Below are 22,410 nucleotides of genomic sequence, written 5' to 3'. Positions count from 1 at the left end.
AAAAGAAACATTAACCAGGTGTGAACTGGAGGGAAAGAATGTCTTTCTGCTGTGGGAGTACATTTTTCTATCCCTTCCAGACCCTATCCCAAAGGTCAAAAGGGGGGAAAGATGTAGTTCGGAAATCACAGAGAGTTTTTCCTGAAACACATGTTGAATCCTCCTTCAGGGGCAGAGGAGTAGGAAATAACAGAAGATGCCGCCAATGTGGCAGAGGGGGTCTGCAGAACCAGGATGACCGGGAATCTTTTTCCGGAAAACCCTTTCAGTGCTCCTGAGAGGAGGCCTGTCTGTCCCACTCTGGAGGTAGTCTGGGGATGCTTATCGTTGCACCCACTCACCTAGCTAAAAATTACAAAAGACTCATGGGTGCAAAAAATCATATCCAGGGGTTACTCTATACCCTTTTCAATCCCACCTTTCCCAAACAAAAGGATTTCAGATGTTCCACCTAATCAAAGGGATCAAGCAACCATAGAAATTCAAAAAAAGTTGCTAAAAAAAGAGCCAACCAATCAGTCCTCGCAGACCAAGTAGGATCTGGAACTTACTCAAGGTTCTTTTTAGTTCCAAAGAAAACGGGGGACTGGAGACCTGTACTGGATCTCAGCAGACTAAACAAGTCAGTGAAGAAGACAAAGTTCCGGACTGTCACGTTGCAGTCAATACTTCCCTTTCTAGGTAAAGACCATTGGATGTGCTCTATAGACCTTCAGGATGCATACTACCATATAAAAATGGACAGACCATCCAGGAGGCACCTGCGCTTTTGTCTGGGAGCCAGTTACTATCAATCTTGAGTCCTGCCCTTTGGCCTCACTACAGCCCCCAGAGTGTTCACCAGATGTATGGCGGTAGTCGCGATTCACATGAGATGGCTAGGATTCCAGGTGTTTCCATACTTAGATGACTGGTTCCTAACCGCCACCACCAAGCAGCTACTACTTCAGGCAAGGAACACAATGTTACAGCTATTTGCAGAGTTAGGAATTACTGTCAGTTGCATAAAATCTGCCTTATTGCCATCTCAACATACCGTTTTTATAGGAGCAGAGCTAAACACAAACACAATGATTGTAAAACTTCCAGAAGAGAGGATTCAGTTCCTATGAAAATGGGTGCTGAATCTCCTGCACAAAACAAAAGCTCAAGCCAGAGAGGTTCTGAAGGTTCTAGGCACAATGGTAGCTTCCATCACAATAGTTCCTATGGTGCGCATGCATATGAGGATCTTACAGTGGCTTCTTTTTGTCTAATGGTCAATACAAACACTCCCAATGTCCCACAAAATAACCCTGATGCCAGCTTGCAAAAAGGATCTATTTTGGTGGCTTCATTTAGACCAGGTAACGATAGGGAAACCCTTTATTCCTCGTGTGCCCCTAGCCACAGTGAACATGGACACTTCCCAGATAATAGGGTGGGGGGGCATTATCTGGGAAGAACAGCCCAAGGCAAGTGAAAGAAACATGAGATTCACTTGCACATCAGTGTTCTGGAGATGAGTGGTGCTTCTAACATTACAGGCATTCCAAGACTCTCTACCTGTAGGAATAATTGCAGTTCAGACAGACAATATGTCAGTGGTATGGTACATAAACAAACCAGGAGGAACCAGATCTTATCCCCTATGTCAAGAGGCCCTGAGAGTATGGCAATGGGTGACATCTTCCCAACGCTTTCTAATAGCAACGCACATCCCAGGGAAATCTAATGTGAATGCGGACAAACTCAGCAGACATATACTGATGCCACACTGTGGTCCGTCAAACAAGAAGTAGCGGAGAGCATTTTCTGCAGATGGGGCCAGACTTGCTGCGACCTTTTTGCCATGTCCACAAACACAAAATGCAGTGACTATTTTGCCCTGATTCCCCCTCAGGGAAAGTCCCCGAGGGATGCAGTCGTACACGATTAGCCCCTGGATCTCCTGTACACCTTTCCTCCCTTTCCGTCAATACCCAAAGTCATTCAGAAAGCCAAATTGTTGGGAAGGACCTTAATTCTGATAGCCCCTTACTGGCCTCGTCAAATTTAGTTCCCCTTCCTACAACCGTATCTTCAAGAGGAACCTTGGATCCTGGACCCAGTACTGGATCTTCTGATACATTCTTCAGGGGTTCTTCACCCCCTCCACTCAAATCCTTCCAGTTGACAGCTTGGCTGCTCCAATTCCAAACATAGCCAGGTTACAAAATCTTTCATCGCCCACTCAGCACATTTTGATATCTTCCCATAAGAGAAAATGATATCTTAGCGAATGGAAAAGATTCTCATTTTAGGGCCTACAGAATAAGATTGACCCCTTTTTCGCATCTCTTTCTTCTATCCTAGAATTCCTAACAAAGCTTTTTGAAGAAGGTGCAGCGGCTGCTACTATCAGGGTGCAATTAGCAGCAATTTCAAAATTTTATCTAGGGGAAAACGGACCAAACATTGTCAGATTGTGCAAAGCATTTCTAAAGGGCACTTATCTCTTAAGGCCACCAATAAAATCTCCACTACCACCATGAAATCTCAATTTTGTCTTATCAAGAATAATTCGTCCACCGTTTGAGCCGGCGTCATCATGTTATCTGAAATTTTTAACTTGGAAAACCATCTTCGTAGTAGCCATCACCTCATCCAGAAGGGTATTAGAACTGCAAGCACTGTCAATCAACCCCTCATATCTAGTGTTTCACTATGTACTAATCCATCTTTCCTACCAAAGGTATGTTCAGAATCAAACTTAAATCAGACCATTGAGTTGCCAGTATTTTTTCACGTATGACAATAAGGCAGAATACATGCTACACCAACTTGATGTGCATAGACGGTTATGTTTCTATTTACATAGAACAAAGGAATTTAGGAAGACAGATCAACTTTTTGTGTCTTTCTCAAATGTCAAAAAGGGTACACCAGTAGCAAAAGCCACTCTGTCCAGATGGCTATCAGACTGTATTTCCTTTACTTATAATTTGCTGAATAAAGACGTTCCAAGTAAAATAAAGGCTCATTCAACTAGAGCAATTGCCACTTCTTCAGCCTTTCATGCCAAAGTGTCTATAGATACCATTTGTGCAGCAGCCACATGGGCAACTCCCCATACCTTATTACTCATTACAAAGTGGATACAGCCTCCAGGGGTAGGATATCTTTTGGGTCCTCTGTGTTGAAGAATATACTCCCTTGAGCCACCCAGGAATAATGGTGCTAAGGACGCTGTCCCATCAGTAAGAATGAATGTGAGATAGGACAACTTCACATAAAGAAGTTATATTTTTACCACAACATTCCATGTGAGTTGTCCATCTCGCTTTTCATTCTTACATCCCTCCCTCCAACTTCTAGCCTGTAACTTCTAGGGGATCTAGGCTTTATTCAATTTGGACACTTTTTTGACTTGACCCGTTTCAATTGCATATTCCACAGATACATATATGTATGTAGTCTTTATTTGTAGACTAATCTTTTTCTTGGATGCAAACAAGATCTGAGTTGGAGCACTAGTGCATCATGGGATAGGGAATTAGCCTCAAGCTAGCTGGCGACCTCAAGCTTGTGAAAACAGCCGAGTTGGAGCAGTGGATCTGCACCGAACCCATCAGTAAGAATGAATAGCACCGAACCCATCAGTAAGAATGAATAGCGAGATGGACAACTCGCATGGAACGTTATGGTAAGAACAGAACTTCTTTTTCATAATCGTGGTTTAGAACCAAAATGGGTCTGTATGAGGCTGGGTCTGGAGGGTCTTTGCCATCTTTAGGTAACGCAGCCACCACAGCTTTCTTCCAAGATGTTGGTGCTTCTCATCCTTTTAAAATACTGTTAAAATCTTCCAGATCTTTAACATTTTTTCCCTCCTAATTTCCAAACTTCCACAAGAATACCATCTGTTTCTGGAGACTTTCCTGAAGGTTTATTATAAATCACTGTTTTATCTCATGAACTTCCATCTTATCTGTTAGTAGTTGAACCTCATCTACCTCTAACCATGACATAATTAAGTCTTTCATAAATATTTTCAGTTGTACTCCTCTTGATTTCCTGGATGTGTGTCAAAGCTTTCAATTAAATGGACATGTTCTTGTGAAATATAATTTCTATCTAGTCTAGCCCAGTTATTGTACATTGAGGAATAATATGTACATTTTTGTCAGGTTCCTTCTGCTGAAATATTCCATACAAACTATTTTCATAAATTTCTTCACATTTCTTTAGAAATTTGCCTCTCTTGTTATATTGTCCTTTCTAGGTCCCCCTGATACATTTTAGCTATTGCAAATCAAACTCCATTCCCCATCTGTAAATAATATTCTCTGCCAAAAGCTTATCATTTCTCCCAAATTTTTTTTAAGCTCCATAATAGCAGTTTTTTGTGGAATATAAATGCATGCCATTGTAATCCCCTTTCCTTGCCAATAGCGCCTTACTATCACACGTCTATCATTTTTGTCTTTTTTCCCCCTCATCTATCAATATTGGGGCACCTTTATCAATTAGTATAATTATTCCCCTTTTCCTCTGTCCCTGATATTCTACTGAATGTTCGTTCTGAAATCATTTGTTTGTCCACTTCAAACGCTTATTTATTTCCAAATGTGTCTACAGCATTGCTGTGTGCACTATGCATTTCTTAATATTATTTGATACAGTTTCCTTTTTATCTGTAAGTAACTGTAAGGCCATTCACGTTCCAGATTATATGGACAGCATAGTCATCATGATAAAAAGCTATTGTTCCCACCTATTATACATAAGTTTTATGTTACATGCATAAACTAATGTTTTGTATGCTAATCTTTTGTGCAGTTGTTTCTCCTTGTCTCCATTTTGAACCCATGTCACATCTTCAAGACTTCAGATTTTGTCTGGGGATTTTCATTAAAACAAGAACACTCCATCCCCTATTAACTTGGAACAAACACACAAGACTATGCACATCTTCAAAACATGAAGTTTAACCCTCCAGAAGGGAACAGTTGCCCCAAATTGACATCTGCACCTACAGGCATTATCTAACCTAAAATTAAGGATGATATGTAGTCCAACCTCGCCTACATTCTTACCCGTGGGTTCGGAGCCGAATGTCTGCTCCGACTCGGCCATACTTTAGCTCGAAGTCTTTCAATTGGCTAGGCTAAGATGGTATCCCATGCTGCACTGCTCTCTATCCCCAGATCTCATTTGCCGCTCATGTAGCTCGGACGTGGCCTCTCTCTTGGCTGTGGCTAAGTACTCTTTTTCTTCTTTAAAGCAGAGAAGTTTTTGCAAAAAAAGCTATTTTCATAGCTGTTTGTGTTTGTATCTTTGAACTGTGTTTGTGGAAAAGTTTTTCTCGTTTAGCTTGTTCTTGTGGTATCCCACTAGCTGTTTCCAGCGGGCTAGGCCCGTTTCAGTTAGAGGACCTAGTCTGTCCCCTCGCTTACCTTGTGTGCTAACTTTACTTCCCTTGGGCTAAGACTGTTTAAATTAGAGGAATTAGTCCTCCCTCTTGTACTTGTGTTGTAGGACCATTTAAGTTAGAGGTCTTTGTGGTGTACTGTCCGTTTCTTCTGTTCCCGCGCTTGCGGTTGATCGACCGTTGGTCTGGTTGTTGGGTTAGTTACTCGGTTTTGTAGTGACTATGTCTAAAGATACTAAGGAGCATAAGCCCTCGGGCTTTAAGAAGTGCACGAAGTGCAGTTATAAGATGTCAATCACTGATGGACACTCTGTGTGTACTGTCTAGGAGCGATTCACCTCCAGGAATCGTGTAGTTTTTGTCATGCTTTTAGCCCGCGTGTTCTTCAGGAAAGGAAGAGCAAATTGATTTTGAAGGGACTTCTGAAACCCTCCTTCGAGGAGGGTTTGGAGAGTGCTTCCAGCTTTAAGTCTTCTCCATCAAAAGTTAAATCTTCCAAGGCTAAAAAGCGATCCCCGGCTCCATCAGTATCATCAGAGCCACTGGAAAAAACTGCTAAATCTTCGACATCCTCAGCTCCATTGTCCTCGGGGCTGCAGGAAGTGTCAGTGTCTATGGAACCTGCTTCAGCTCCTATTTTTCTCGGAGCCTGTTCGGAGCCGGTCGCCTAGCATTAGGCCGGTATCTCCTCCTCACAGGTCTCCCTCAGAGAGGAGGTCTCGATCTCCTTCCCTATCCTCCAAATCCTCCAGGACCTTATCGGATGTGGATGTCGATAGAGTGATGCAGAGACTTCTTCAGTCACCGGTATTGGCTAAATTGTTTTCAGCTCCAACCCAGTTGGCTCCAGAGCCGGTCCCTCTATCTACATACATACTTCCTCCTCTGAGCGCATCTCAGCTTTCGGAGCCGGAGTGTTCGGCTCCGTTTGATGTCCCTACATCAGTTCTGACAGCCCCCCCTGGCTTATCAGTTCTGACATCCGCTCCGACCCCGTCGGCGCCATCCACAGGGTTCAGGACTCAGGATTCCTCGGTCGGACCAGAGGGAGAGGCTTCGGGACACCTCTCTGCTCCTAGTCTCCCTCTCGGTGCTTCGGCGTGGGGAAGCCTGACTCCTGTCTCGGCTTTGGACCTGGTCCCTTCTGATCCGAGGTCTTCCATGGCTGGTTGATCTTCAGACCTGGGAGGACCAGCTTTCGAGGCCATGCGGAGCGCACTGGCCAGGTCGCCAGCGGCATTATACGGTTCAGTCACTCTGTCCCCTATAGCACAGGTCTCTGACCACCCTCTGTCTCTTAACAGCAGAGCCCCAAGGCCTCAGGGTACCCCCACGAGTGATCCCCATATTTCTGAGGGCCCCTCAGAGTTTTTGCCTGAGGAGCCACCCAGAAAGAGAGCGTGCAAGAGGAAGCACATAGATTCCCAAGATGTATCTCTCATCAGACACGACCTCGAGGAATCGGAGGGGGTACCCTAAGTCATCCTCTGAGAATGTTTCTTTCTCTGACATCCTAGAGATTTTGAAGAAAAGAGGTGAGTGGCCATCCAAAGCCCCCTCCGAAGAGGAGTTGGTGTTCCTGAAGGCCTTTGGTGCTCAGCCCTCTGCCTACTGGGTGTCTCCACCCTTCGAGCTTCTGGATCTGGTTTGTCGAAGGGTGTGGAAAACCCCTGACTCTGTGGAACCAGTCCCCAGGAGACCCAATACATTTTTGTCTGCCCCTTCTGATAAGGAATTTTTATCCAATGGAGTCCCTGTGAATGCCATGGTGGTGGCATGGTGGCAGCGGCCACCAAGAAGTAATTGGCTGAGACATCTTCCACCGTCCATCCCCCTAACAAGGAGTCTAGGACTATGGACGGGCACGGGAAGCATATGTTTTCTTCAGCTACCTTTATTTTGCGGTCACTGAATTACTTATCACACTTTACACAGCTCCAGAGAGATCTAAAGGAGCTTGGAGATACTCTAACGGGTAACTTTTCTGAGGCGGTGGATCAAAGTCAACGCTCAGATGTCTACCCTCAATTCTATTGCGAACTCCTCCATGAGGCTGATCTCTCACACAGCTGAGGGAGCGAGTAGGGCAGCAAATTCAGGAATCGTTCTTAGGAGACATGCCTGGATGCGCCTTTGTCATTTTGCGGAGGCCTTCGTCTACATTCACCGATGCCCTGTTTGATGGTTCCTCTTTGTTCGGAACCAAGGTGAAAGACACTCTCGCTAGGTGCGAGCAAGAGGGAAAAACTCTCTGCCGTAGGAGTCCATTTTTCCCTTCCCTCTAGGCCTTATCCCAAGGCCCAGAGGGGTGGGAAGATGTGGCTCAAGAAATCGGAGTTTTTTTCCTGATGCACAAAGTGAGTCCCCCTCCAGAGGCAGGGGAGGGGGTTGTTATTCAGGTAGATGCCACCCTAGGGGCAGAGGAGGCCCTTGTAACTTGGGAGACCGTGATTCCTTTCATGGTTCTCCCTAACACCGCTCCTGATGGGAGGCCTGACTGTGCATTTCCGTAGCCAGTCGGGGGTCTCATCTCACTATACCCGGAGGCCTGGCAAGGTATCACCCAGGACCAATGGGTTCTACGAATAATTTCCAGAGGATATATCATTCCCTTCTCATCAACTCCCCCTCCAATCAAGAAAATCCCAGATGTTCCACCCAGTCAAAGGGATTCCGCAGCTTCAGAGGTTTCAAAGCTGCTAGAAAAAGGAGCCATCCAACATATCCCCTCAGACCAGATCGGATTAGAGACTTACTCCAGATTCTTTTTGGTGCCAAAAAGGACAGGGGACCCGAGACCCATTTTGGATCTCATTCGATTGAACACCTATGTACAAAAGTCCAAGTTTTGAATGGTCACATTGCAGTCTGTTCTCCCATTGCTGGGAAAAGAAGTGTGGATGTGCTCCATCGACCTCAAGGATGCTTACTACCACATAAAGATGGACAGGGCATCCAGAAGTCACCTACGCTTCCGGCTGGGAGCCAGTCACTTTCAGTTTTGAGCCCTGCCCTTTGGTCTCATCACAGCCCCCAGGGTGTTTACCAAATGCATGGCAGTGGTGACTGCTCACTTGAAACATCAGGGATTCCAAGTGTTTCCATACCTGGATGACTGGCTCCTTACTGCCACCACCAGGCATCTGCTACTTCAGACCAGAGACACTACTATCAACCTATGTCAACAGTTGGGCATCACCCTGAACTGGGAAAAATCTACCTTGTTGCCCTCGCAGCATGTCACCTTTATAGGCACCAAATTAGACACCATGCTCATGCGGGCATTTCTACCACAGGAAAGAATCAGTCTTACAACAGATTTACGCCTTGCTCCCTCTGAGAAGAGTGAAGGCAAGATTGGCCCTCCAATTGTTGGGGACGATGGCTGGTACGATTATGTTCCCCTGGCAAGGTTACATATGAGGCTCCTTCAGTGGCTATTCTTCACCCAGTGGTCTCTTCAACGTCTTCCACTTTCTCACCCCATTTTGCTCACAGACAGACAGGTTCTGAAAGGATCTCAGTTGGTGGCTTCACACTGACAACCTCAATGCAGGAAAACCCTTCATTCCTTCGCTTCCGGTTGCCACAGTGACCACGGATGCTTCCCAGATAGGGTGGGGGGCATTATCTAGGCAAGACAGTCCAAGGCACGTGGCAAGAGCATGAGATGCATCTGCATATCAGTCTCCTGGAGATGAGAGCAGTGCTACTAGCGTTGCAAGCTCTTCAGAGCTTTCTTCCTCTCGGGACTATTGCAATCCACTCAGACAATATGTCGGTGGTATGGTATCTGAACAAACAGGGCAGAACCAAGTCGTATCCCCTTTGCAGAGAGGCCATGCGAGTGTGGCAGTGGGCAGCGTCTTCCCAATGTTTTTTTGGTTACTACGCACATTCCGGGGAAGTCCAATGTGATCGCAGACAGGCTAAGCAGAGCTATTCTGATGCCTCACGAGTGGTTCCTGAACTGTCAAGTTTCGGAGCAGATTTTCCGCAGGTGGGGCCAGCCTTACTGCGACCTTTTTGCCAGCCCCCTCAATGCCAAATGCAGCAGCTACTTCACCCTTATCCCCCCACAGGGGGAGTCACCCAGGGATGCTCTAGTCCACGATTGGCCCTCCAGTCTACTATATGCCTTTCCTCTGGTTCCTTTGCTGTCAAAGGTTATTCAGAAAGCGCAATCCTTGGGAAGCAAAATTATTCTGATTGCTCCACACACTGGCCTCGTTAAATTTGGTTCCCCTTTCTCCATCCCTATCTCATGGATGCTCCTTGGATTCTGGACCCACAACCAGACTTACTGACTCACATGTTAGGGCAGCTCCATCCCTCTCTTCGGACCCCCCCCCCCCCGGTTGACAGCTTGGCAACTCCACTTCCGTCATTAGTTAGGCTTCACCATTTTTTGCCAGATGTGGTTTATATTCTATCTTCCTCTCATAAGCCTTCGACCGGGAAGATTTATTACAGCAAATGGAAGAAATTTTACATCTGGGCACATGCCAAATAGATTGACCCTTACACAGCTCCAATCTCATCCGTATTGGAGTTCTTTTCTATGCTTTTCAACCGGGGATCAGCTACCGTAACCATTAAAGTCCAGTTGGCGGCGATTTCTACCTTTCACGTCGCAGACAAACCTCATCTAATGGCACATAAACTCTGTAAGGCTTTCCTGAAAGGCATTTTGTTGCTTCGTCCTCCTGTCTCTGAACCGGTTATGCCTTGGGACTTAAACTTTGTTCTACAGGGTCTTACTTCACCCCCCTTTGAGCCTGCAGCCACTTGTGATTTAAAATTCTTAACTTGGAAAACTGTCTTTTTGGTAGCCATCATGTCAGCCAGACGTGTTTCAGAGCTTCAAGCTTTATCAATTAAACCACCTTATTTGATTTTTCATAAGGACAGGGTTTCTCTTAGACCGAATCCTTCCTTTCTTCCCAAAGTAGCATCCGTTAGTAACCTTAACCAATCCATTGAATTACCAGTGTTTTTTCCTCAGTTCTCGAACAAGGCAGAATTCAAATTTCATCAGTTGGATGTGCACAGACAATTATGATTTTATTTGCACAGAATGAAGCACCTCAGAAAATCTGATCAGTTTGTTTCATTTTCGGAAAACAGAATTGGGTCTCCTAAAGTCACATTGTCCAGGTGGATTTCCAGTTGTATTTCTTTCATTTATACTTCAGGGGGAAGAGATTTACCGTTCCGAGTGAAGGCTTACTCTACCCGGTCTGTATCTACGTCTACAGCTTTTCAGGCCAGATGGTCTATGGATGATATTTGTGCTGTGGCTACGTGGGCATCTCCTCACACCGTTGTTACTCATTACAAGTTAGATGTGGTATCTAGAGGCAGGTTTTCCTTTGGTTCCATAGTGCTCAGGAGTATTTTCCACTGAGCCTCCCAGGATTTAGGTGCTGGGGACAAACCCACGGGTAAGAATGTGAGGCGAGATGGACTACATGCATGGAATGTTATGGTGAGTACATAACTTCTTGTTATCCATGCTAAAGCACATGCTAGAGCCTGTGTTCCCACTTTCACTGATAGCTATCTTGTTCTTTTCTTATTTCTCTTCCCCTCCCAAATATGAAAAACTGCTTGTATGCTTTCAGAAAACATTACATTTTAGCCCTAAGATAAAGTGCACTGGCTAGCTTTAAATAAAACTAAATTGTACACTGTTCTATTAACTGCATTAAAGTATTAAGGCAGCTTGGGAGGTTCATAGGCAGGTACTAAGCTATCGTCCCTGGGGCCTATATAAGCCTAGCCAAAAATATTACCTGGCTTTTGCCACCGAAGAAAATTATTTTCCTGTGCCCATGTCAAGCAGTGCTGCAGAAGTGATCCCCGGGGTGAATTTTCTATTTCCCATCCAGTTGTCAAGGTTTTTCTTAGAGGGTCAATGAGGAGCTCTGCTTGACATGAACGGGTAGTTTGTTCCAGAGTATGGGAAGTCTCTGGGACAGGAATCTATCCCTCCAGCATGTTCTGTTTACTATGGTGACAAGGTTTAGCTCCCTGGAGCATGTGGTTCGGAGAGATTGGGACTTCTTTAAGTGTAGCGTGTCCCAACAGTTCTGGGTTTGTCAAAGCTTTGTATGTTGGGCAGAGATCGCCTCTGATTAGTTGATATGCAACAGAGTAGAGCTGGAGTTTTTTGAGACTGTCTGCGTATGGCATCTGTTTGAGGCCGGTAATCCTCTTAGTGAGGTATTTCTTTGGCCTTTCCAATTGTTGTAGGTGTCTTGAGATACATGCTAAATGGGGCATTGTACTCTGTAATGGGTCTGATGAGGGATGAGTAGAGAGGAACAATGACCTCCTTTTTTCTGGAGGAAAACCCTTTTGTGATGAGGTGTACCACGTAGAAGGATTGCCTGACTACTGTGGCGATGTGGTTATCAAAGGAGAGACTGACTGTCCACCTGTGTCCCAAGGTCTCATCACACTTTCAGTGTTTAGTGAGCTACTGCCTATGTGGTAGTTTATGGGTACTGTTTTTTTCCCAAAGGGGATGACAATACACTTCTTGGCATTGAGCTTGACGCCATGACTTTGACACCAAGCATCTGTCTCTGTGAGGCCCTTTTGTAGAATGTCTACATCATTAGGTGCTTCTGTTATGTCTCTCAGTTTGCAGTCATCTGCAAACTTTGTTAGCCAAAGACCTTCTGTGTTGGCCTGCACTTCAGAGAAGTAGATGCCGAACAGGAGAGAACCCAGGACCGAACCCTGTGGTACGCCACTCGTCACTGGTCTGAAGTTGGACTTGGAGTTGGCTACTTTTACTGTGTGTGTTCTGTCAGTATGCCAGTTGGCCACCCATCTTGTGACATAGCTACTTTTACTGTGTGTGTTCTGTCAGTATGCCAGTTGGCCACCCATCTTGTGACATAGGGATTTATGCCCAGTTTAGTGAGTTTATCTATAATTCCAGAGTGGGGGATGGTATCGAAAGCCTTGGTGAGGACAAGATAGGCTGTTATTTATTCACTTCCCATAATTTCAAACTTAATTTTTTCATCAAACTGCTTGCCATTTACCTTTAAAATGTGCATTTCCCTCTTTAAAGAATGCTGAGAACTTTCAAGATTAATTTCTTGCATCTGCAGACAGCTGGTAACCATGTAAAAGTACTCTGCGATGAATCTTTGTAAATTTGAGCTGTAGTCTTCTCGACTCCTAGTGAATATTTGCAAAAATAAGCTTAGCATTTTCACTTCTTTTATCATATTCTTATTTTTAAAGCCTACATGCTTACAAAAATCTGTTTGTAGTTTAAACCAAGGGCAATAATCTAGACCTGATGCACCCTTGTAAAAATAAGAGAAAATATCTTAATTCTACAAAGATATATATATATATATATATATATATATATATATATATATATATATATATATATATATTTATCATTTGTTGACCGGGAAAGTCCGACTAGGTTCCACAGAGCCTGTTTTCAGCGGAGGCCCGGGGAGAAATGCTCCAGATGCATGTCTATGGAATGTGGGAGGAAACCCACGTGAACACAGGGAGAACATGCAAACTCCACACAGAAGGCACCCCAGCCGAGAATCGAACCGGAGAACCTCTTGCTGTGAGGTGACAATGTTAACCACTGCACCACTGTGCCGCCCATTTATACATATATATAAAAAATCAGTGCACTTTATACCTCACCCCCGCAGCCCAAGAACACTGCAGAGTAATAAACTTTCTTTCGTCCAACCTTAATTTTCTTGTTAATACTATAAAGCCTATCTTCTTAAAACTAAAAAAAAAACTCCTTGAACATGTCTACTTGCTGGACCACTTAATGTTGCATGTTTCCTCCAACCATACCTCTCAACCTCTTGGCACAAGAAATCTGGGCAAAGTCAAAAATAATGGGAAGACAAAGGCCCAAAATTAAGGACAGTTTTTAATTAATGCTGTTAGACACTTAGTTGCGAAGATTAAAACTCAAATGTCTGTCATTATTTATTCACTTCATTCGTCATTGATTTGCCTGAAAAGTGCACTTTTTATGAGGAACAGTCAAATATGAGACAAAAATCTGGACAGTTGACGGGTGTAGTTTTAGTAACTCGGCTCCTTTTGATTGATCAGTTTTATTTTACTGTAATTTCTGTGGTCATTTTGTGTCGCAATAATGCTCCCTCCTGTTCCCACTTTACTGACATCACAATGACATTTAGGATACCATACTCCCTAAACACCTGCTATTTAGGTGTGTTGGCCAGGCAGTTACTATTTCTGTCTTGTATTTACATGAAAACACAGTTAAGTTAGATAATATCATATTTTTCTAGTAGTATTTTAAGAATAGATGTGTTTTAAGTATTGATCCTTATTCATTTTAGTATAGCTCAAGGAAGGGAAACTGGCAAACAGTTTCCAATCCCAAAACAATACTGAAATAAATAACATAAAAAGCAAATCATATATAAAGTAAAAATAAATAGCATTACAGCTTCTTACCATTGGTCAGATTTGTGTCCATATACTAATATTAAGTTAAGTTTTTCTTGATTTTCTGCTGGAAACTACATACAAGGTTTTTTGCCTGGTCTTGTGAAATGTATGTTAATCCTTATTTGAGGCTACAGTTGTACCCATGTGTGTACAGCAGTTTGGCATATGTCTGTGCTTATTTATTTATTTATTTGTTTGATTGTTTGTTTACTGGGAAATTCCAACTGGACACAGGTCCTTTTTCAGTGGAGGCCCGGCAAGAAAAGCTCCAAAATTTCTAAGTTAACATAACATTTTCCTGGAAGAACACTTACTATTATGTGCCAGTTTTTTTTTTTTCATTGTTTATTTACTTCCTGGTTAGCTATTTTTTTTTTTAACTACTATAAAGTGGTAAAATCCACAACTTGTCACACACAAAAATCAAAATATATATGACCAAACAAAGCCAATCTTGGGTAAAACAAGAATTACCAACACCCAACCATGGGTTATTATAGCAATAACCCACGCCTGGGTGTGGGTAATGCTAAATTTACCAATGGTTGGCGTGGTTCGCCCTCGGGACCAAACAAAGCCAACCGTGGGTAAATTTAGCATTACCCACACCCAGAAGTGGGTTATTGCTATTATACCATGACATTATTTAAGAAAAGAAACTATTACTTTTCTTAAATAATGGCATAGTATAATGCCTGTTTACTGCCCTTCCGCAGATGTCTGGCATCCGCGGCAGTTCTGATGTACTGCGCAGTACATCAGAGCTGTGGGCAAAAGCAACGGAGAAAGCAAGATCTCCGTTGCTTTTTTTTAGTGTCTCGCTATGTTAAATGAGTTTAACATAGCAAGACAGTTTTAAAATAAGCAACGGAGATGTCCGTTGCTTATTTTAAAACTGTCTTGCTATGTTAAACTCATTTAACATAGCGAGACACTAAAAAAAAAGCAACTGAGATCTTGCTTTCTCCGTTTAACATTGTCGCTATGTTAAATGGGTTTAACATAGCGAGACAGCTTTAAAATAAGCAACGGAGATCTCTGTTGCTTATTTTAAAGCTGTCTCGCTATGTTAAACCCATTTAACATAGCGAGACAGTGTTTTAAAAAAACGAGTTATACTAATGGAAAAAAGTCCGGGCGACCGGACCTTTTTCCATTAGTATAACTCTATTTACAACGGGCACGCTGGCCAATCAGCGTGCACGTTTTGGGGGGGTCATGGTATAATATACAGTATAATATGTGGAAAACTTTTAAGTACTGTTGGTCCATAAAGGAGATGATAGATTTAACTTCTGACTAGTATGGATTAGTTAGTTTGGCATCAACTATTGTAACATTTATCCAGAGAATATTGTGGTGTAAATGTTTATAATATATAACTAATGTAGATATTGAGCTAACAAAGCATGGTCTTCTTGAATGGTTGTCCTGTTTTAGTAAGCTTATATGTGGGGTATGGAGTTTACTTTATTTCTACAGCTGACTTGCTGACACCCAGCTTGCTTACAGTAGTGACTCCCACCCGTACCATTCCAGGAAAAAGTAATTTGAACCTAGTTTAAAGCATTTTTGTAGGGGAGCTGCTTTCCCCTCCTGATGTGGTGGCTTTGCTGCCATCCTCTGAATGTTTAAATACACTAGCTTTGATATTGCTCCATCCTGGAGAAAAATAAATACATTGGAGGTATTCAGAAACAGTGTACATCATTACACAAAACAGCGAGTTGAACAGTGACACACTGGGAAGGGATGATATGGGAAGGGATGATATACAGACAAACACAAGACCACACTACTGAGGAAATACCATGGTATGCAAATAACAGCATTCATGCTAAGGAAAGCCATCACATTTCCAAATGATAAATCCAAACATGACAGAGTGATTCAGAAAAATATAAATATGAGAGAGACTGCAATCGTCTCTTCTGATTATCAGGATTTGCTGGTGTACAGAATCTTTGCTCACATGCTAGGGGGCGCATCAGTATTAGCAGGATGTGTATTAATGACCACCTTTTGAAGCCAGTGTCTGCACTGCTGTGCATAGTCACTCACTCCATCACATTCTGGTCCATCAGCAGCTAACATACCATCTCCTCCATAACCAAGTCTTTAACTACTTCTAGGTGGGCAGACACATCATACAGGAATTCGTAGACCTACATCACCCACACATGGAATCAAGGCAGATGCATGGAATGTCTATAGGTTCATAGGTAAGTACTATGGTAGCTGCCCTTGTGGACCATTTTAAGCTTAGCCAGTTTCCCTTTTGGAGAATCAAACCCTGTATGTCTTGTCTGGGAGCTAAACACCTTATGCCAGAGCCAGCCGTTATCCCAGTCGAAGTAAAGGTTTGTACATCTTTAACCATTTTTGCTATGGAGACCTTTCAGCATCCAACAGGGGACATGTTAGGAGTTTCAAAGGTCTTGTGCTATAAATCCTATAGCATTTCCTTGGAAGTGATGCTACAACATATGAAGGAGAATGCTTGGCTTCTATAGACAGCAGATGAGAGAATCAAAACTATGTGGCCATTCTATGTCCTAGCTTATTTTGCTGAAGTTGGGGGGGGGGTAACTGATTGCACCCATATCGCCATCAGTGCCCTAGCAGCTGCACATGGCATCCAGTATTTCAGCTGCCTGGTGTGGTACAATGGGCAGGGTATTGTATATAATGTGTTTATGTGCCATCCAGCTAGTTTCCAAGATTTCTATATATAGCACACTTGCAGCCTATCCTGGTTGTTTGTATGGTGTTGACTTTCCATGGAGCCTTCTAGATGGTAGTTGCACAGAATGACAGTCAAACTCCTGGATATGCTATTCCCATGGTTTAGGCAGTAGGCAAGTCAGAATGGTGTTCGCTGGTGTGCATTTATGTGTGTGTCTGTGTGTGTTGCGTGTGGACGCGTGTGTGCGTGTCTTTGTGCGTGTGTATATTTTGCAGGTGATGGAGGATATGCCTTGGAACCTGTCAGACTTTGCTATTGATCTTTATGCATAGATAGCTTCATGCATCACACTGTCACAAACATGGAACATTGTTAAACAGATGTTTGGGATTATGATGGCTGGCTTCATGGACACATCTGATGGTGCATTGCAATATGTAGTGGTGACTTGCAATAAGATATTTGTGGTATGTGCTGTTCTACACAAAATGGTTTTAAAAAAGCAGTTACAACTTTGGAACGTTGTAGTCCTGCTGGACAAGCCAGCAGTGGATGGAGGAGGATTCCGGTTAGGAGTCATCAGAGGTACCAGCTGGAGCAGTACACGATGTAATGACAGAGGTAAGCATAATATGTCACCACATTGGCAAAGAGGAGGGTTCTGATCCTTGGCTGTGGTCTGTGAAATTGAGAATCTGGAATAAAACTGATGCGTACATTAACATACCCTGGCTTTCCAATACAGTGCATTGACTGATTTTGCTGTGCATCCTTAGCCGTTACCATACCTACACAGGTCAGATGGCTGAGCAAGACACAGAGTTCTTATCTACAGAGGTTTGTTAGGCATAGTGAAAGTGGAATAACCTATAACATAGATGTGGATGTGGTAGTTACATACATGGCTACAAAGTTTGATGGAGTCAAGGATTGCATCCATTTCTGTTGAGGTGGATCTTCCCTGTTATGGATACTGGCAATGCCTACCATGCAGTCCTACAGTGTCAGCAGTGGAGGAGTGAGCCCTTTCTGATGGATGGTGCAATACTTAAGGTACATATATGGGAACCCTTCTTTGGCCCTTCTCCCATCTGGGGAAGAAGTATATTTTCAGCATCATTGACCATGCAAATGGCTGTGGTTAAGATGTGGTACTCAGAAGGCTGAGAGGGACAGGGATGGCATGGAAATACATGACTCAGCAGAGCTGATCTGGTGGGGAGTCCCTGTGATGAAGCCAGAAGATCTTTGGTCATGAACTTGAGAATAACAATGCTAAGGGATAGAAGTAGTCCTGTACAGAGTGACATTGATGCAATCTCTTGTACATTATGTGCCATCTGTATATGCCAGGCTTGTGACTGCATACTGTACATCTGACCCCTTTCACTGTCACATATCCTCATGTATGCAGCACTGGATGTGGTAGAGCCACCACTGTCATTACTAGGTATGTCTGCCCTAGGTTCTACTATGCCACGTCCCTCTGCATGTATTACAGCATATCATGCTGTCCTTGCAGCACTTGTAGGTTCTCTGAGATCAAGCAGCACATTTAGCATCTTTGACATGGATGGTTTATTTCTCTTCATTGCCCACCCTGAAGGACATTATTAGGCTTAGAAAATTGACTTTATATTGTTTTGTTTTTATTTTATTAGTAGTATTTTTATATATTTTCTAACATTTAAAAGTTGATGTTAGATATGTAATTGTTATTCAGAATATGATCATTATTTAATAACTGAGCAGATGATTCCTATAGTGTAATCACACACACACACACACACACTCAGAAACTCAGACACTCAGACATGCGTGCATGCACATAGACAGTCATACATGCACTTGGATACAGATGCGCACACACACACATGGACATTATTATTATTTTTTTCATGTTCGTTCTTCACAGAGGGTATAATCTTCAAATGCAACCCATGACTGACTCTTAAATTAGGTAATTTTGCATACAGGATGCTGTTCCTGGTGGATGTATTGTTTACTTCATCACTCCCAGTTTCCTAATCTCACAATTTATTTCTGTTTAGACACTTTAAACGTGCAGTACTTTGTTGCAAGGAGTCTGTGAATTGTTAAACTGTTGACTCTCTTTTTTAATGAAGTACTGCATGTTTGAATAAAGTGGTTGCCCATTTTTGTATGTTTTGTGATTCTTATTGAGGAGAGGAAAGAACTTTTTTTTTTTTTTTTTTTTTTTTTCCAGTTCTGACTGTTGTGGGTTAATAGGTTGTACTAGGCTAATGACCTCTAGGGCCTTTTTTAAGCCTAGACATGCATCTCAAATCTCCGACAAGTTCTGGTACCTTTGATAAGTGTAAGCAGGGGTTTGGGAGATGAAACATTTATAAACAAGGTCCTGAGAGATGAACCATTTATAGTCTGCCCATGTGCATTCGAGACATGGGATGAATTTCCTGTTCCCGATCCAATTGTCCAAGTTACAGTTGCATTGAGTTGGGGTGAAACCCTGCTTTACATGGATGGGGAGCCTGTTCTAGAGAGGGGGTGGTCTCTGGGATACATACCTGTCCCTCCAACATGTCCTAGTTGCAAGATTTAAGTCTTTAGAATGGGTAATTCTGGTGCTCTTTGTTTTTCAAGTATGCAGGAGGTCCATCAGGGTGGGATCTGACAACGCCTTCTATGCCAGGCATAGATCTCCCCTCAACAGCCTGTAGGAGACAGAATTTTAGTGAGGAACCTCTCTGGTCATTCAAGTTGTTGGATGTGCCTGGTTAAGTATATACCAAAGGGGGCACTGTACTCCATGATCTCCTTGGACCTAGATACTATTCCTTTACTGTCTGTGTGTCCACAATTCTATGATTACTGCACTGACTCTTGGGGGTATGTTGTCAATATGATAGTTACCAGGGGTGGATGACTTTCCAAATGGTACTATTATGCATTTCTTGGCATTTAGTATTAGTCTATGACTCTGTCACAAGTTATTTTGTCTGTCAGCCCTACCTGGAAACATTACTGTTTAATGGGGGATTCTATGACTGCTCCTAATTTGTAGTCATCTGCAGATTTGGTTATCCAGAAGCCTTTGACATAGACCTTGACTTCAGAGAAGTAAATGCCAAAAGGAGTGATGTCAGGACTAACCCCTGAGGGACTGTTTTATGACTGGCCTCTTTGTAGAAGTTGTCTCCCCATTTCCCAGTTCTAAATTCCTGGGTCCTCTGTGTGAGCCAGTTGGCTATCCATCAGGTGATATAAGGGTTTATACATACCCTCTTGAGTTTATCAACAATACCAGAGTGGGGTATTGTCAAATGTCTTGGCCAGGTCAAGGGAGGCAGTGTGAACTGTTTTGGTCTCATCTATTGCTTTGGTGACCTTGTCAAAGAAGTCTACCAGTTTGATTAAGCCTGACCTGTCCTTGACTAAGCCAGATTGAGTTGGGTCCAGTGTCATTACTAATCATTTCTCTGTCTTTGCATATAAGACTAAGGAGACTTATGGGTCTGTAGTTTCCAGGATCTGTAGATGGCCCACCTTTGTGCAGAGAGGTAATTGTTGCTGTTCTCAATTTGTTAAGCATGAATCTTCTTTTCTGGCTATGGTTAAATAGCAATTCCAGAGGGGATAATGGGTCATGTTTCATGCTATTTAGAAGGCATCCAGGAATATTGTTTGGTGCCATCAAGACAGTCTTCTTGGCCTTAGAGAGAGAGAGAGAGAGAGAGAAAAGCATTGAAGATTAGTTCCCTAGTGACAGTAGCGGGAGGGAGTTATGTGATGGTATTTCCTGAAGGGAGGTTGAGGGAATGGAGGGGTAGAGTTAGAATTTGTATGCCAGTAGGTTTGCTGTATCTTCTGGCTCAGTGTGGATGACTCCATTATCAATGAGCTCTGCATGTAACTCTGTATTGCCTTTGAGGTTGCAGACCTAGCTCAACAATGCCTTGTGGTTGTTCTTGGCCAGGGAGGCCAAGTGTACCTCAGATTTGGTTTTGGTAGACTTTATTTTACCTCTGAGTTGTTCAGTAAAGTTTGATGAGAGTGTTTTTATCCTGCTGGGTGCTGCACCTCCTAATTTTTACCATGATTTTCTTCCTTCTGTTGTAGAGCTTGTTGATGTTGCGATTCCTCCAGGGTGGCTTGTTCTTTTAAGTTCAGTACTTATTCCTGGTGGGTACAGCTGTCTCTATGCAGTTATTAACATACATGTATACAGTTTCTTTGAACAGTTCTACATAGGCAGCAGTGTTCTTGGAGTTTACGGTTTGCATTTAATAGTAGGAAGCTGAAGTTAGAGTAGTTTCTATTCATTCCATGGTTAGCTGAGGTTCATGGTTTTATTTTTACCTCAAAGGGGACCATTTAGTGGTCTGACCTTACTTGAGAGGACATTACACTAAGGGTTGTTCAGCAATCTCTTATATTATTGAGAACCAGATTTAGTATGTTTGCACCCCTGATTAGCATACTGGCAATTTGGTCTAGGCAGTTTGTGTCTGCAAAATCCAGGAATCTCTGTGCCTGCATGTTTGGTGTCCTATATGATTCCCAGTTCATAGTGGGGTAGTTAGTCACCCATGAATATGGTACTAAATTAGATGGTGAGTGTTTCCAGTAAGCTTAAATGCATGTTATGGGTTTCCTGGGTTATAGAGGGGGACCTATAGCCATGAACTAGGTGCTCATTTATGTTACTGAAAGATGCAGTTAGACACTGGGACAGAAATGTGGCTTGAGAAAACATTTTAGTAATGGCTATCAGGTATAGTGCCTTAAGTAGGTACACAGTTGCATTTGTCTGGGCTCTACAGGTACATTAATTCATCTCTTTGGAACTCTGATCAACCAGTGGGGTTTTCTTTTCTTCTTTTTCCCCCAGAAAAGTATTTTCTTGGAGGTTAATCCAAAATGATTCATGTTTAATGGTATCATTCAAAAACTGTTAAAGTGGTACATTATTTAAGATGAAATGGGAAAAGAGGCTAGAAACAAAAATTCAATTATTCCTACCGGTAGATAACTCTGCATGTGTACTGCATTCTCTGTTCAGACTGGAACTGCAGAAGATGGTTTTAAATCTGCAGGCACGGTCTCCTACATCTCTTACTGCCCTTCTTTTTCATCTCTACTTAGTCGCAACCCCCTTTGAGGTCTTATTTATTTGGACAATGTCCTTTCTCTCTCTTCTTGTTTCTAAACTGCAGAGTCAGTTTTTGTAGGTCTTTCTAATTTTTCATAACTTTTTATCCTAAACAATCCAGCCTTTCTATTAAAACAACTTCTTTGTCCCTGTATGGTTTGTAGAACTACATGCATTACTCTAGTCCATGTGGAACCTCACTGTTGCTATGAAGAATTGGAGTATAACCTCTTGGTGGTCTGGAATCCATTCCTTTCTGGATGCAGCCCAACATCCTTTTGGCTTTCACTGGATCCTTTGCAATGTGTATTAATCAGTTCCTTGTCGCAGTTAGCACTACTCCAGTTGCATCTTCTGATCCATATTTTCTAATCCATTCCTTTCTATCACATAATATGCCTTCAGATTGTCATAACTCGGGTGAATCACTGTAACATTTTTTGGCATTAAAGTTTAACTGTCCTTTTGTAGGCCACATAATTAGTCTGTCCATGTCCCTTCTTAGACCAGCCTCCCCTGTCCTCTACCATCATCCCTGCCTTGATATTATTTTATGAAAGATTTGACTGTATTCCACATGCGTCTTTATATGTTTGCCTGATGACCCTACAGTGATCCAAGTATATTCCTTAAACTTATAGCTTTTGCCGTAAACCAGGTTAAAACTATACCATCTTGCATATCCCTAACTTCCTTCCCTATATCTGT

At 42.8% G+C, this 22,410-nt stretch overlaps 1 protein-coding gene across 2 annotated transcripts in view; it reads left to right on the top strand.

The window, feature by feature from the left end:
• KATNAL2 (katanin catalytic subunit A1 like 2) overlaps positions 1 to 22,410 on the top strand; it is an 829,719-nt gene that overhangs the window by 33,400 nt on the left and 773,909 nt on the right. The gene's annotated exons all lie outside the window — the stretch shown is intronic.

The sequence above is a fragment of the Protopterus annectens genome, chromosome 1.part1 (assembly GCF_019279795.1).
Source record: "Protopterus annectens isolate FY-2018-M chromosome 1.part1, PAN1.0, whole genome shotgun sequence".
Lineage (NCBI taxonomy): Eukaryota > Metazoa > Chordata > Ceratodontiformes > Protopteridae > Protopterus > Protopterus annectens.
Note: the sequence above shows the minus strand (reverse complement) of the source record. Positions and strands in the feature narration are given on the sequence as shown.